Consider the following 17,466-nt stretch of genomic DNA (forward strand, 5'->3'; position numbering starts at 1 on the left):
GAAAGCAACAAGGGAAAAATGACAAATGACATAAAAGGAAACTCCCATAAGGTTAACCGCTGATTTCTCAGCAGAAACTCTACAAGCCAGAAGGGAGTGGAATGATATATTTAAAGTCATGAAAGGGAAGAACCTACAACCAAGATTACTCTACCCGGCAAGGATCTCATTCAGATTCGATGGAGAAATCAAAAGCTTTACAGACAAGCAAAAGCTAAGAGAATTCAGCACCACCAAACCAACTCTACAGTAAATGCTAAAGGAACTTCTCTAAGTGGGAGACACAAGAGAAGAAAAGGACCTAAAAAACAAACCCATAACAATTAAGAAAATGTTGATAGGAACATACATAGCAATAATTACTGTAAATGTGAATGGATTAAATGCTCCAACCAAAAGACACAGGCTTGCTGAATGGATATAAAAACAAGACCCATATATATGTTGTCTACAAGAGACCCACTTCAGACCTAGGGACACATACAGACTGAAAGTGAGGGGATGGAAAAAGATACTCCATGCAAATCAAAAGAAAGCCGGAGTAGCAATACTCATATCAGATAAAAGAATTTAAAATAAAGAATGTTATAAGAGACAAGGAAGGACACTACATAATAATCAAGGTATCAATCTGAGAAGAAGATATAGTAATTATAAATATATATGCCCCAAACATAGGAGCACCTCAATACATAAGGCAACTGCTAACAGCTATAAAAGAGGAAATCGACAGTAACACCATAATAGTGGGAGACTTTAACACCTCACTTACACCAATGGACAGATCATCCGAAATGAAAATAAATAAGGAAACAGAAGCTTTTAATGACACAATAGACCAGATTGATTTAATTGATATTGATAGGACATTCCATCCAAAACAGCAGATTACACTTTCTTCTCAAGTGCACACGGAACATTCTCCAGGATTGATCACATCTTGGATCACAAATCAACCCTCGGTAAATTTAAGAAAGTTGAAATCATGTCAGGCATCTTTTCCGACCACATTGCTATGAGATTAGAAATGAATTACAGGGAAAAAAAATGTAAAAAACACAAACACATGGATGCTAAACAATATGTTACTAAGTAACCAAGAGATCACTGAAGAAATCAAAGAGGAAATCAAAAAATACCTAGAGGGACTTCCCTGCTGGCACAGTGGTTAAGAATCCGACTGCCAATGCAGGGGACACGGGTTCAAGCCCTGGTCTGGGAAGATCCCACATGCCGTGGAGCAGCTAAGCCCATGCACCACAACTACTGAGCCCACGTGCCACAACTACTGAAGCCCATGCACCTAGAGCCCATGCTCCATGGCAGTAGAAGCCGCCGCAATGAGAAACCCATGCACCGCAATGAAGAGTAGCCCCTGCTCGCTGCAAATAGAGAAAGCCCGTGCACAGCAGCGAAGACCCCATGCAGCCAAAAATAAATAAATAAATAAATTTATATATATATATATATATAAAATACCTAGAGACAGATGACAATGAAAACATGACAATCCAAAACCTATGGGATGCAGCAAAAGCAGTTCTAAGAGGGAAGTTTATAGCAATACAAGCCTACCTCAGTAAACAAGAAAAATCTCAAATAAACAATCTAACCTTACATCTAAAGGAACTAGAGAAAGAAGAACAAACAAAACCCAAAGTTAGTAGAAGGAAAGAAATCATAAAGATCAGAGCAGAAATAAATGAAATAGAAACAAAGAAAACAATAGCAAAGATCAATAAAACTAAAAGCTGGTTCTTTGAGAAGATAAACAAAATTGATAAACCTTTAGCCAGACTCATCAAGAAAAAGAGGGAGGGGGCTTCCCTGGTGGCGCAGTGGTTGAGAATCTGCCTGCTAATGCAGGGGACACGGGTTCAAGCCCTGCTCTGGGAAGATCCCACATGCCGCGGAGCAACTAGGCCCGTGAGCCACAACTACGGAGCCTGCGCGTCTGGAGCCTGTGCTCCGCAGCAAGAGAGGCCACGATGGTGAGAGGCCCGCGCACCGCGATGAAGAGTGGCCCCCGCTTGCCACAACTAGAGAAAGCCCTAACACAGAAACGAAGACCCAACATAGCAATCAAGCAATCAATAAAAAATAAATAAATCTTTAAAAAAAAAAAAAAAAAAGAGGGAGAGGACTCAAATCAATAAAATTAGAATTGAAAAAGGAGATGTTACAATGGACATCGCAGAAATACAAAGAGTCCTAAGAGACTACTACAAGCAACTCTATGCCAATAAAATGGACAACCTGGAAGAAATGGACAAACTCTTAGAAAGGTATAACCTTCCAAGACTGAATGAAGAAATAGAAAACATGAACAGACCAATCACAAGTAATAAAATTGAAACTGTGATTAAAAATCTTCCAACAAACAAAAGTCCAGGACCAGATAGCTTCACAGGTGAATTCATCAAACATTTAGAGAAGAGCTAACACCCATCCTTCTCAAACTCTTCCAAAATATTGCAGAGGAAGGAACACTCCCAAACTCATTCTATGAAGCCACCTGATACCAAAACCAGATTGAGATACTACAAAAAAAAAAGAAAATTACAGACCAATATCACTGATGAATATAGATGCAAAAATCCTCAACAAAATACTAGCAAACAGAATCCAGTAACACATTAAAAGGATCATACACCATGATCAAGTGAGACATCCCAGGGATGCAAGGATTCTTCAATATATGCAAATCAATCAACATGATACACCATATTAACAAATTGAAGATGAAAAACCATGTGATCATCTCAATAGATGCAGAAAAAGCTTTTGACAAAATTCAACACCCATTTATGATAAAAACTTTCCAGAAAGTGGGCATAGAGGCACGCTACCTCAACATAATAAAGGCCATATACGACAAACCCACAGCAAACGTCATTCTCAATGGTGAAAAACTGAAAGCATTTCCTCTAAGATCAGGAACAAGAAAAGGATGTCCACTCTCACCACTGTTATTCAACATAGTTTTGGAAGTCCTAGCCACGGCAATCAGAGAAGAAAAAGAAATAAAAGGAATACAAATTGGAAAAGAAGAAGTAAAACTGTCACTGTTTGCAGATGACATGATACTATGTATAGAAATCCTAAAGATGCCACCAGAAAACTACTAGAGCTAATCAATGAATTTGATAAAGTTGCAGGGTACAAAATTAATGCACAGAAATCTCTTGCATTCTTTCATGTTTGGTAATTACAATCACTGTTGCTTCTGTTGTGGTCATCCATTTACAATGTTTGGTGTCAGTTTATTTATCTCTCGTAAAAATAAAATATAGTGTGTGTGTGTGTGGGGAAAAAAAATGAAATCTCTTGCATTCCTATACACTAACAACAAAAGATCAGACAGAGAAATTAAGGAAACATTCCCATTCACCATTGCAACAAAAAGAATAAAATACCTAGGAATAAACCTACCTAAGGAGGTAAGAGACCTGTACTCAGAAAACTATAAGACACTGATGAAATAAATCAAAGATGACACAAACAGATGTAGAGATATACAATGTTCTTGTATTGGAAGAATCAATATTGTGAAAATGGCTATATACCCAAAGCAATCTACAGATTCAATGCAATCCCTATCAAATTACCAGTGGCATTTTTTACAGAACTAGAACAAAAAAATCTTAAAATTTGTGTGGAGACAAAAAAGACCCTGAATAGCCAAAGCAGTCTTGAGGGAAAAAAACGGAGCTGGAGTAATCAGACTCCCTGACTTCAGACTACACTACAAAGCTACAGTAATCAAGACAATATGGTACTGGCACAAAAACAGAAATATAGATCAGTGGAACAGGATAGAAAGCCCAGAGATAAACCCACGCACCTATGGTCAACTAATCTATGACAAAGGAGTCAAGGATATACAATGGAGAAAAGACAGTCTCTTCAGTAAATGGTGCTGGGAAAACTGGACAGCTACATGTGAAAGAGTGAAATTAGAACACTCCTTAACACCATACACAAAAATAAACTCAAAATGGATTAGAGACCTAAATGTAAAAGACCAGACACTATAAAACTCTTAGAGGAAAACATAGGAGGAACACTCTTTGACATAAATCACAGCAAGATCCTTTTTGACCCACCTCCCAGAGAAACGGAAATAAAAACAAAAATAAACAAATGGGATCTAATGAAACTTCAAAGCTTTTGCAAAGCAGACTACAAACAAGACGAAAAGACAACCCTCAGAATGGGAGAAAATATTTGCAAACGAATCAACGGACAAAGGATTAATCTCCAAAATATATAAACAGCTCATGCTGCTCAATATTAAAAAACAAACAACCCAATCAAAAAATGGGCAGAAGACCTAAATAGACATTTCTCCAAAGAAGACATACAGATGGCCAAGAGGCACGTGAAAAGCTGCTCAACATCACTAATTATTAGAGAAATGTAAATCAAAACTACAACGAGGTATCACCTCACACCAGGTAGAATGGGCATCACCAGAAAATCTACAAACAACAAATGCTGGAGAGGGTGTGGAGAAAAGGGAACCCTCTTGCACTGTTGGTGGGAATGTAAATTGATATAGCCACTATGGAGAACAGTAGTAGGTTCCTTAAAAAACAAAAAATAGAATTACTGTATGACCTAGCAATCCTACTACTGGGCATATACCCAGAGAAAACCATAATTCAAAAATACACATGCAGCCCAATGTTCATTGCAGCACTATTTACAATAGCCAGGTCATGGAAGCACCCTAAATGCCAATCGACAGACGAATGGATAAAGAAGATGTGGTACATATATACAATGGAATATTACTCAGCCATAAAAAGGAACAAAATCGGGTCATTTGTAGAGACGTGGATGGATCTAGAGACTGTCATACAGAGTGAAGTAAGTCAGAAAGAGAAAAAGAGATATCGTATATTAACGCATATATGTGGAATCTAGAAAAGTTGTACAGATGCACTGGTTTGCAGGGCAGAAATAGAGATACAGACGTAGAGAACAAATGTATGGACACCAAGGGGGGAAAGTGGCGGTGGAGGTGGTGGTGGTGGGATGAATTGGGAGATTGGGATTGACATGTATACACTAATATGTATAAAATAAATAAATAATAAGAACCTGCTGTATAAAAAAATAAATAAAATTCAAAAAAATTAAAATTAAAATTAAAAAATTTCAGCCATGAGATAGGTACTTTTATTTTTCTTCTGGAAAGGATTATCTCCCTGAAGTTTGTATTTCAAAAAGATGGCCCTGGGTTCCTAGAGAAGAGAGGGTCAAAAATTTATACCTCAAAGGCACAGAGAATAGAGGTTAAGTTTTTCTCCAAGAAGGAGTTTTGTTTCCAGTGTCCTGATCTTTTACAATGTCTGTAAGCCTTTTGAGATGAATGTGAAAGGTTTGAGGATTGTTAAAAAGGATTGGTGGACTTTGAATTGCTTCTAGTGCTGCATTTCTATTATTGTAAAACAAAATACAGTTGTTTCTAATTCCTGAAAGAATTGAGTTGCAACCTCAAAGATATCAAGGAACTGATGCAGCCTTTTAACTTGTTGCTTTATATTAGGGAGAAGATTTCCAATAAAGATGGAAATCAAAAGAATCCTGTGTTCTAGATGTGGAGCTGTGTGTCTTTGGACTGTTTTACTAAGTCCTTCCACAATAGCTTCAGGATATTTTCTTTCCTTCTGAGTACATTGTTCCATTTTAGCTTAGAAAAGAAGGCCTTAAGAAAAGTTTCTATCAAGCTCTGAATATCAGCTTCCATCATCTGATCATAGAGCTCATTTTAAAAAGTCTGTCAATTTATTTTTCACATTACCTTTTCATTTTTTGATGTTCAGTGTTAGTAATACATATAACATCTACCATGTTTTGTGTCAGATAAGACAATACTGATATAGGTGCTGACAGATGATTCATCTTGTAAACAGATGATGTAAACTTATGGTATCAATAAATACAGTACAGTACTGTAGAAAATATAAAAAATTAAAAATGCTTTCAAATATCTTATTATCTGGTTTAACCAGGACAAACAGTAAATATTTCTGGCTGTATTGAACACCTTAAATTTTTTTTTCCTTTTTCCTTTTAAACCAAAGGCATACCTATAAAGTGACTCAGAACCAAAACCAATAAGCCTTTTATGGCTTAACCATGGACACAAGATGTGTCTCCAAAGAGGGTTTGAAAGATACCCCTCCCAAGATCCAGAACCACTCCCAAAGATAACCAAAAGGAAGAAAGGTTTAGACAATTCTCATGAGACCTGGCAACAGTCAGTAGGATGCTACTGCAAATGGAGTGCAACCCACATTCCTATCCAGCCATATTGGGGTCCCAAACCTGATGGTTGAGCTGCCTGCACACACAAGAACTGACCACCTGCATGCCCTAAAGGGAGGAAAGCCGGGACACAAAACAAGACAAATGAAAGCAATAGCGGTCCCTGGGAGGGAAAGAATTGATAATCAATAGGTACTCCAAAACTAAATTCACAAGAGTCTGAATTTGGAAAGGAAGGAACAATATGAGACTTTACGTCTCTTTCTCGACCAAGCACTACAGACAGAGATCCAGAAAGCTGACTTTGGTAAGAATTCTTGCCCTTTGTCAGCTTCCACCAGTTTTCCTAGGATCCCATCTGCAGGCTCCAGAGTGAGAAGGGTGTCCCAGCAGGTCCCATCTGGATGATCAGAAACTGTAGGGGAAGAAAAATAATTTTCCCTCTGCCCTTTTGAGTTCTTGGCCGAGACTCCTTTTCCTCTAGGGCACCTCATAAATGGGTAAGCTTATCTAGGTTAAAAGTTTTCCACTCTGGCCACTGTAATTCAAGATTATGTTTCATAAGATTAACCTACTTGTTCAAAGAAACGCAACTTCTGGGCCCATAATTTTCATACATATAGTTAGCCAGAGTCCCAGATGGAGGAGTCCCAGATTCTCTGGACTTGAAGGAACGCTTTTTCTCTTTTTTTCCCCTTTAAATTTTTCTTATTAACCTGAGACCTAAAACTGGACCCAGTCTGGTTTAAACTAGATCCAGTTCGACCCCAGACCCAGTCTGATTTAGGAGGGATGCAGTCCAACTCTGGACCCAGTCTGGTAAAAGAAATACTCTAAGTCTGAGAGCTCATAATGCAAAAGTTGCAGAGCTCATGTATCCGAGGGACCTGCCCACGACCTCCAGATACAGCGAGAAAGGATCTGCTGTCTTCAGTAAAGGGACCCAGTCAACCCATAGGGAAAGATCTTTGGAAATAAATGTCCCAATTTATTCTCCTCCCTTTCTCTGATCTCCTGCCAGTGCCTCTCAATGGCTGGACACAATTGGAATCCAGAGGTCAAAGAAGTCTGTAGAAACGATCCAGAAAGTTAACCCCCCTAGGCACAGAGCAGGGAAGAGAAAGGTGGAGACTAGCTGTAAGAGACAAACAAAAATATTCAGCCTACGTACATATTACATAGAGCAAAGTGTATTCATGCTTGCTGCTGAGATGGGCATTGTCCAAGCTTGTGAGAACGTCCAAGTCTGGTGGTCCCTTGGCTCTATGCCACAGTGTCCATGGGAATCTTTAGCAGAGTCGAAGATGCCAGGGAACATGATGCAACCCCAATGTGCCCACCATGCAGACATCCCCACATGATGAAGTCCCTACGGGGGCACCAGAGGGAGCAGGTCACGGTCCCAGTCGCCCACAGTAACCTAACGTCCCTCTCCCAGGCTTCAGAATCTTCTTGTCTTGGCTTCTGCTTTTGCATATCTCCTGACAAAGACACTAGCTCTTCTGCCCTTACCATTCAGAACACTCTAGAGCATTATCTTTAGTCAGTTTGGATATTCATGATAGAAAGAGAGGTCTTGGGTCAGCTTCTGCCTTCGGTCCTATAGACCTAACAGCCAAAATCTTGGCTTTCTTTTTGGAATAAGGCAAAAGAAAATCCCAGAAACAAACCCAGTTGTTCAGAATTCTTCCTAATTCTTTTATTGCGACGTAAATAAATGCAACTTAATTTGCATAAATCAAACTGGAAATTTAAACGATGTTGGGGTACTACAGAAAAGGGGAAATTGAGATTAATTCTAGCATGTAAGACAGAAACAAGAAAAAATATACTAAAAAAAAGAAAACTAGTGTATAAAAAGACAGAAAACAGCCATAGCCTCACCATTTATTTTACTCGTATCTCTCCTTTCCTCTTCCTCACTTTGCTTCCATGCGTCTAAGCCTTTGAGTTTGATAGAAATGGAGGGACTTGGGAGGATAAAGGTAAGCAAATAGTGATGACTTCCTCTATAATTTTCAAGCAAACTTAACTCTCTGAATGAACGGTAGATAATTTTATAGAGTTGGTAGCCTCACATACTGTGTATGGATAAGGGTGGGAGGAAGCATCAGGGTAGAGTTGAGGAGATGGTCCTGACTTTGGACCTTGAAAGACCTGAGTTTGAATCTCTGTTCTGTGATCTACTGGCTCTATGACCTTAGACAAGTCACATAACCACTCTAAGTTTTGGTTTCTTCATCTGTAAAATTAGGGTCATGATACTAATCTTGCAGAGCTGGGGTAAGGGTTAGAAATAATAACTGTGAGGCCCCTGTTTAGTACCTAGACCATGAGAGATACCAGATAAATGATACCTCTATTAGTATTCAGGTAGCTGTGCCACCCTCAGTACTATAGAAAACAGCAAATGAGAGAAAGATCTTAGAATCTGATGGATTCAAATGTGAACTGGACTAGAGTTAAGGACAAATGAAATTATAACAATGGCAACTGGAAAGGGTCAAGTGAAGAGAATAAGAAGTCTTTACCTAGGAGATATTTTTGTCTCTTTTTTCCTGTTTTTATTTGAGGAATCAGGGAATCCTCTGATTACAGAACTTGCTCTCAATATGAGTTTGGTCCCCATCTGGAGGAAAAGGCATCAGTAATCCCAATCCAGCACTTTCTTGACAGACTTCTATTTCAAACACCACTATGGCCTATTTCTGTAGGTATGTACAGCTTGATTAAGAGTTTCAGCCATAAAAGAGGTCAAGAAAGTATCAACTAGTCTTGAGGGACCAGAATACATTGAGATCAGAAAGTAAGGCTAAAGTGTGCCCAGTTATACCCGTTGAACAGCCATAGTAAATCTTCCTAAGCTGTAAAGAAGAGTTGAGTGATGAACTGAAGTGAGTATCACCCTCCAGAGCAGACTCCTGCTCCTGTCAAATCCAGGTACTAAAATACCAATTAAGACCATCTCTCTGGTGTGGAGAAAAGGGAATTGTCCTACACTGTTGGTGGGAATGTAAAATTGTACAACCATTATGGAGAATAGTATGGAAGTTCCTTAAAAAACTAAATTTAGAACTACCATATGATCCAGCAATCCCACTCTGGGCATATATCTGCAGAAAACCATAATTTGAAAAGATACATGCACTCCAATGTTCATTGCAGCACTGTTTACAATAGCCAAGACTTGGAAGCAACCTAAATGTCCATCGACAGAGGAGTGGATAAAGAAGATGTGGTGCATATATACCATGGAATATTACTCAGCCATAAAAAAGAACGAAATAATACCATTTGCAGCAACATGGATGGACCCAGAGATTGTCATACTGAGTGAAGTAAGTCAGACAGAGAAAGACAAATATCATATGATGTCATTTATATGTGGAATCTAAAAAAAATGGTACAAATGAACTTATTTACAAAACAGAAATGGAGTCACAGATATAGAAAACAAAACCAGGTGGGAAGGGGGGGAGGGATAAATTGGAAGATTGGGATTGACATATACACACTACTATATATAGATAACTAATAAGGACCTACTGTATAGCACAGGGAACTCTACTCAATACTCTATAACGACCTATAATGGGAAAAGAATCTAAAAAAGAGTGGATATATGTACATGTATAACTGATTCACTTTTCTCCACACCTGAAACTACCATAACATTGTAAATCAACTATACTCCAATAAAAATTATTAAAAAAATAAAAAGCCATCCCTCTGGGCTTTTCACAGTAAGTCAAGACTACATCCAGACACCAAACAACCTCCTGCCCGCAAAGATTGACTTTAGAACCTTTCCAGTCAGGGCTGCCTCAAAGTCATTTTTCACATGACTGAATTTCTCACCACCTCACTGTCAGATGTTATTAAACTGACATCCTTCTTGGTACAACTTAATGTGGGTTCTTTTAGTTTACTCTTGTTAAAGATAAAGAAATAGCTGGCTAGCATTATTATACATTAGTGAAATTCAAAGAAAATGGCATTCTTCTATTTTCTTAGACCCTGACACACCTTTCAGGTCTTTTTAAATGTCAGGCTCCATACTTTAGCTTTAGGACAATATTTCATTTTATTATAGTTATAGATTATGGACCTTGAATCTGTATAGAAACTCATGAAATTGAGATACAGGAGAATAGGAGTAGCCACAGTGAAACAGTGTAATATATGTCTTTACTGTAAAATACTTCTTTATATGGTCCATCATCCTGAAAACAGGATTTTAGCTTAGTTGGTTTTTTTTTTACAGTGGCAAAATAATAATAATAGTAACACATACACACAAAAAAATCATCACACCTAACCACCACCAAAATAAAGTAACCTTCTCAAAAAACAAACAAAACCACTCCACTTGATTCTTGCAATCTTGTTTTTAAAAATTAGCCTATCCAAATTTAAATTTCCCTGTTGATATTTTACAACTCCTAGATTTTTTCATTTTCCATCCATGTAAGTTCTCGCTGTAGGGACTCCTACTGTGGTATAGCTTAAACTCTAAACGTTCTGCTTTCATCTTTAAAAGCTCTAAAATTGCTCCATCTTTATCAATTAAACCATTTTATTTATTACTCCTTTTCACCTGAAATGGCATAATAAGCCAAAGAGAAGAAAAAACTGGCTTGAGAGTCATGATGTTGAAAATTACTCTAAATTGCCTAAGCAAGAATACAAATAAAGGAAAGATTATTTTACTAAAACTATTTTTGAAAATGTATTTCATGGCTTAATCCAAAACAGTACTAGGTGGATGTGTTTCTGGAAATTTGCAACAAACTTATCTGTAATTACAAATTGCAGTACAATACAACTTAGTAAGGACACAGGTGTCCTACTATTATACTTCTTTTTGCTCACACTCTGCTCTCCAGCATCCTATATGTATTAGAAGATCAAGGCCAATAGTGATGGATGCAAGGGATTCAGCAAAGGCAGAATAAAAGAAAGAGGACTAGAAAAATTTGCTCAGAGTGCAGTAAGATTTCTAGAGATCTAAGTACTTGGAAGAGGTAGATACTACTCTCCTTGTTTATATTTAGTTCGTAATATCAAAATAGGTACATACTCAGAACTACACTAGCAAATATTGCTAGTTTATGGTAATTTTTTTGCATATATATATATATATATATATATATATATACACATATTTTTTTTCCCTTCAATATTATGCCCTTGTCATACAGAAGTCAAAACTCTGATGGGACTTGACTTATCCTTCTCTCTTGCAGTCTTATTAGGAGCTAGTTTCTTCCTTACTCTTCCAAATTTTCTCATTCTCAATTTCTACCCTAAAGTTCCCATGTTGGGGGGAGTATCAAAATCAAACTAAACAGATGTCTCCAAAAAATGAGTACTAAATGGATCATTATAGTGAGCAGTTAGGGATGCTAATAGAGGTAAAATGGAAGTCTGACTAAGAGGAAGATTTCAGATTAAAGAGGAGAGGGGAAAGAATTTTGAAGAGCAAAAATTGAAAAAGAGATCTTTTGGCAGCTTTTCCTTTTTCCCTTTGCTGGTTGAAGACTTATTTCCCAGAATTATCATATCCACCAAGAAACATAAGACATTAGATTTCATAGACAAGAATTTAGATTAGATATCCCTTGAGATTTAATTCCTAAACAAGTGAGGACATATAGGGAAGTAATGAAGAAGATGAAAACAAATAGAGAAAGCAGATTAAAACAGGAAGAAAAAAAAAAGAGAGAGAAGTAACCTGCAGAAAGAGACAGAAGGAAGCTTTTTCAGGAAGAGGAGAATACATTTTATTCATTGTTTCAGAGAGTTAGCTCCAAAATGCTATAAAATAAAATTGCACACAGCTGCTTGTTTTCCTATCCAGGGCTCCTAATTGGGAAGATATGAACATCTTCCAGTATCCAGAGAACCTGCTCAGTTCAGTCTATTTCTGAAGTGAGTTCAGAGTGTTTACAGATTTCTCTGCATGTTTCTTACATTTTACCAGATTCCGATTATTATGTACTTAATCAAAGAGGAGAGTTGAAACACCACTAGACTCAGTGCCAGACCAGGAGGATTTTTTCAACCAGAGTTATATATACAGTAGAAAGAGCACTGGATTGAGTGTAAGGAGACTCAGGTTTGGGTTCTAGCTTTGCCATTAAATAGATGAATGAGTTTGAGAAAGTTGGTTAATCTCTCTGAGTCTCATTTGTAAAATGAGTGGGGTTGAAATGGGTAATTTCTAAGATTTCTTTCTGGTTCTTATTTATCTATCAGAAAATCTTTTCAAGTTCTTCAACCAAAAGTACACCAATTTGCTAGTCTTTAGAGAAACATTAGCTAAGTAGTTCAGGAAAAACCAACGAAAGCAAAACCAACGCAACGAAGTCTTTTATTTATTTTTTGACTAGCTTCTTTTTTAATTAAAGTATAATTGACATACATTATGTTAGCTCTACATGTATGATATAATGATTCAATATTTGTATACATTGTAAAAGAATCACCACAATAAGTCTAGTTACATCTGTCACCGTACAAAGTTACAATTCTTTTCTTGTGATGAGAACTTTTAAAATTTATTAACGAAGTCTTTTAGAAGCCAGAATTTTTATATAAAATCAGCATATGCTGAAGTAATCAGATTTTTTTAAACCTGCTTTTGAAAGTTCTCAGTAATTGCTTCTCCTCTCTCAATAATCTCAGATCTAGAAGTGCAACATTTTCCAAATCCTAAATCCAGTTTCCCAATGGAGAGAGATAAGTCACAATCTTACACCTACTCTTAGTTCTCTTAATGAAAATGAAGAAAGCCCACAATATATCTTCACTTTGGTACCAATATATATTAAAGTTAAAGAAGGAGAGTGTATGTTTGCAAAGGCAGTGATGACATGGAATGGATACTGTAGATTAACTTTATCAATACATACTCTACAGCTCTTCAGAATTATTATTCGTGTAAATTCTTTGGGTATTATACATCATGAGGAAGCTCAAGTGTGTTATAGGTAGCATTACCCTGATGAGTTACCACAGACTGATGCATGGTCCAGATTGAAGGGCCAGGACGTTTTCCATGATGGGCTTCTGGAGAATTATTCATGCTAAAACTTCTAGTTGTCTAGAAGACTTGTATAACTCTTCTAGTGGCAATACGGTAGCCACTAGCCACATTGAGCACTTTAAATGTGGCAAGTCCAAATTGAGACATGCTATCAGTTTAAAATACACACCAGAGTTTAAAGGTGGTACCAAAAGAAAAAAAATGAATGAAATACATTGTTAATAATTTTTATATTGATTAAATGTTGAAATGATAATATGTATTTTGGATATATTGGGTTAAGTAAAATGTATTAAAATTAATTTCATCTGTTTATTTTTATGTGTTGTGGCTGCCAGAAATTTTAAAATTACACATGTGGATCATATTTGGGGTTCAAGTTATATTTCCTTTGGACAGTGCTTGTCTAGACCATAAGCTCCTTGAATACAGGGCCAGTCTGGTCTTGATTTGTATATCCTTGGCACCTAATGTGACTAATCAATAAATGCATTGAATGCATTATTAGTGAATGACAGAGACTTGTCAGGGTACCTTCTCCCATGAACGTTGCTCGAGACCATGACACACCTTTGATCTCTTATTCCTCTACTTTTTTTATTCCAAATTCTGTGTTGTTTTAGAATCAACCAGGTGTAGATTAATATTTCGCTGTTTTCCAGTTTTAGATATGCTCATATAGCAATGCTTCCATACTTAAGCTTTAGTCTCTTGAATGGTTTAAACTCTCCTTAATCTCTTTAGTCAATTAATTGCACTGTCTTCCTTAGGGTGATATGCTGGGTAGTCTCTTGTCAACTCAGCGTCATCCTTAAGCCCCCTCAAAGGCAGGCACTACATTTCCCAGAATCTCCTTTCCTGTATGGTTCCAGGTTGGAAACTCAATGGGAGTCAACAGTTCAAGATTTAGAAGGCAGAAGAGGACAGCATTTTTTTTCCAGTCAGTTACAGGAAGATGCATGGGCAGATGGAGGTTCAAAGCTGCTTCCAGATAAACTTATTGAGGAACTCCAGCATCTTCATTGCCGACTTGGATAGCTGGTGCGGGTGGACTCAAGGTGAAGCTAATGAAGTTTAAACTTTGGGGCTCCTTTCTTGCATGGGCTCTTTCTAAGAGTCTGGAAGTGGCTAGCAATTTTGTTTTCACACTTTTATTTATTCTCAAAGTCAGCTCTCTAAATCGTGTAAACTTTAAGTCTCACGAAACCTGGCTCTAGCCCTGAATAGTTGGGAGACTGCCAGGGACCCTGTGACTCCGGTGGTTTCAGGAAAGCTCTTGAGAAGTACCGCCCTGATGGGGCTGGACTCTGAGATCCTCAGTGGTGCTCTCTGACTTGCTCTCCCACAGCCCTTCCAACAGTTGCGGAAGCTCTAACTTCTTTCATACTAGGAACAGAGTGCCTTTTGTTTTCATGCCCAAACCAGTCATAGCTTAAAAATGATAGCTGTCAACAATTAGATTATGATTCTTTTTCATTGTTGTTCCACCTAATCTCAAATTTAAGACATGATGCTTTCCTTCGGTGTAAATGATGTGAAAAAAGTGATTTCACAGGAAAAAAACCTTAGCGGAAGCTTCATTTTGATCAACATCGGATACTCATAATGTAGCACTTTGACACACATAGTGTGTAGTTTAGTAAATATGTGCTAATGAGTGAGCAAAGGGATGGAAGACTTCGTGTGCATCTGTATCAAAGTTGCTCTTTGATTATGATTATTGAAACAACATAGATCATGTTTGGTCTAGTTAATTCTCTCTAGATTTATTTAGCACAGTACCAAGAACTCCCAGCTGCTCACTGCTTTTTTTTTTGGATGAAAATGATGACTAGTTTTGGGAGCCATTCCAGCACAAAATTCTAGGAAATCCCAGGATGCATCTGTAATTATTTTAGGGTCTTCCAGAGGTTGGAGACCACACCTGTTACTTATGAATTATTTTCCAAGTGTGGATATATATATTATAACAAAGTGAATCAGCTATACATATACATATATCCCCATATCTCCTCCCTCTTGCGTCTGCCTCCCACCCTCCCTATCCCACCCCTCTAGGTGGTCACAAAGCACCGAGCTGATATCCCTGTGCTATGTGGCTGCTTCCCACTAGCTATCTATTTTACATTTGGTAGTGTATATATGTCCATGCCACCCTCTCACTTCGTCCCAGCTTAACCTTCCCTCTCCCCGTGTCCTCTACGTCTGCGTCTTTATTCCTGTCCTGCCCCTAGGTTCTTCAGAACCATTTTAATTTTTTTTTTTAGATTCCATATATATGTGTTAGCATACGGTATTTGTTTTTCTCTTTCTGACTTACTTCACTCTGTAGGACAGACTCTAGGTCCATCCACCTCACTACAAATAACTCAATTTCATTTCTTTTTATGGCTGAGGAATATTCCATTGTATATATGTGCCACATCTTCTTTATCCAGTCATCTTTCGATGGACACTTAGGTTGCTTCCATGTTCTGGCTATTGTAAATAGAGCTGCAATGAACATTGTGGTACATGACTCCTTTGAATTATGGTTTTTCTCAGGGTATATGCCCAGTAGTGGGATTTATACATATATTTTTTAAGGGCTTGGCTATTAGATTGGAGTTTGAAGAATTCAAGTCCTCTCATTTTTTCCCCTTGCAATCCAGTTCTGCATAGCAATGATAACCATTTTGTTAGATAAGAAAGTCAATGGCCAGTCCTCACCAGAATAAATCATGCATATTATTTAATCGTAATTAAGACTACACTCTTTAAAATTAAGAAATAATTTAATCACACTTAGAACTGGACCAGCATTTTTAAATTAAAAAAAAATTTTTTTACACACCTATGTAATTTTCACTGTATGGTCCATATTGAAGTCAAACTAAAATATGAATCTAACATTTACCTCTTTGTAATTTTAAAAATATAGATGAGTTACATGGAAAAGTCAGATATTCCATATTTTGCTAATTTTTTCCTAAGAATTTTGTTTAGGTTTTATTTTTCATGGATGGAGTAAGAAAGTAATAAGGCAGGATAGTTTTATAATTATTGATAATGAATTGTTGACAAGTAATTGAGTTTGGAAAGTGTTGGAAACATTTACTGTGTTCTAGCTCTGTGATGGATACAGTGGTAACAAGTGTAGATACAGTGAGGAAATACACTTGGTAGATAGCCTCCTGATGTAGCCACATAACACATAATTACAGGGGGAAAAAACAGGGTAAATGGTTTAGGAGAATAGGGAATGAAAACAAGGAGCTTTTGTTGGATCAGACATTGGAGTTACATATGATAATCCCGTCTACTTTCCGTGGTACCTTGGAGAAACTCTCATAAAGGAGGAAACTGACGTTGGGACGTTGAACACCTAGTCCAAGTTGACTCCGTTAACTAAGAGCAGCACTTAACAGCCCTGTATCACAGTAGTTGTTGAGTGCAGGGCACAGTCCCTCTGGCCGGTGTTTAGCATAATCCAGTCCATTCTCTAAAGGCCATGTGGGCGCTTCAGACTCAGGATACCGTTTATTGGGTAATCTGTTTCTCGGTAGCTCTCCTCCCTGAGGCTCAGAGAGCTCAATTGCTTAAGTTTTCACCAGCTGGCAGAGGTAATTAGAGCAGAAGGTGGGATGTGGATTTATTCATTTTTTCCCCTAATATTCTTATATGCATATTAACAGCTCGTTACTTGCTGCCGGTTACATTGCCGTAAACTGATATTGACATTAATTCTCGGAGGTTTGAACTTCAGTTTCCTCACCTGTGGCTCATAGACGAAATCATCCGTAACTTACCTTTCAGGAGGAAGTAGCCAAATAGCCTTAAGATTGTAGTATTCCAGCTCCTCATTGCTGTATCAGAAACGGTTTCTGGTGCTTCATAACGTTGAATGGGTAACTAGAAAGGATTTAAGAACGAGCGTTTGGGAGAGACAAGCGCCCCGTCATTTGGATGCCCTAGTTTGCCCCTCCTGGAAGATGTGGCGAGGAGGGAGAGCCCCGCTGCCTCGCTCCAACAAAGGGACGGCAGCGCGTGCTCCGCAGAAGACTCCAGAGCAGCCTGCCAAAGCTCAGATCCACCCTTGCCTTCCTTTCCCCGGCCCCTCGGCCCCGGCGCTCCCTCCCGCGCCGCTAGGCGGGCGGAAAGGG

At 37.9% G+C, this 17,466-nt stretch overlaps 1 protein-coding gene across 4 annotated transcripts in view; it reads right to left on the bottom strand.

Annotated features, from left to right (window-relative positions):
* LOC309640917 (uncharacterized protein) overlaps window positions 1-17,466 on the bottom strand; it is an 81,769-nt gene that overhangs the window by 63,024 nt on the left and 1,279 nt on the right. For 2 of the 4 annotated variants that reach the window (XM_082420408.1, XM_082420407.1), the window contains exon 1: window positions 17,113-17,412. The gene's annotated coding sequence lies outside the window, so the exon portion shown is untranslated. Of the gene's footprint in view, window positions 1-17,112; window positions 17,449-17,466 lie in introns of those variants that run through there. The other 2 variants (XR_014252438.1, XR_014252437.1) reach the window with 2 other exon arrangements.

The sequence above is a fragment of the Balaenoptera physalus genome, assembly GCF_965194825.1.
Source record: "Balaenoptera physalus genome assembly, chromosome: 13".
Lineage (NCBI taxonomy): Eukaryota > Metazoa > Chordata > Mammalia > Artiodactyla > Balaenopteridae > Balaenoptera > Balaenoptera physalus.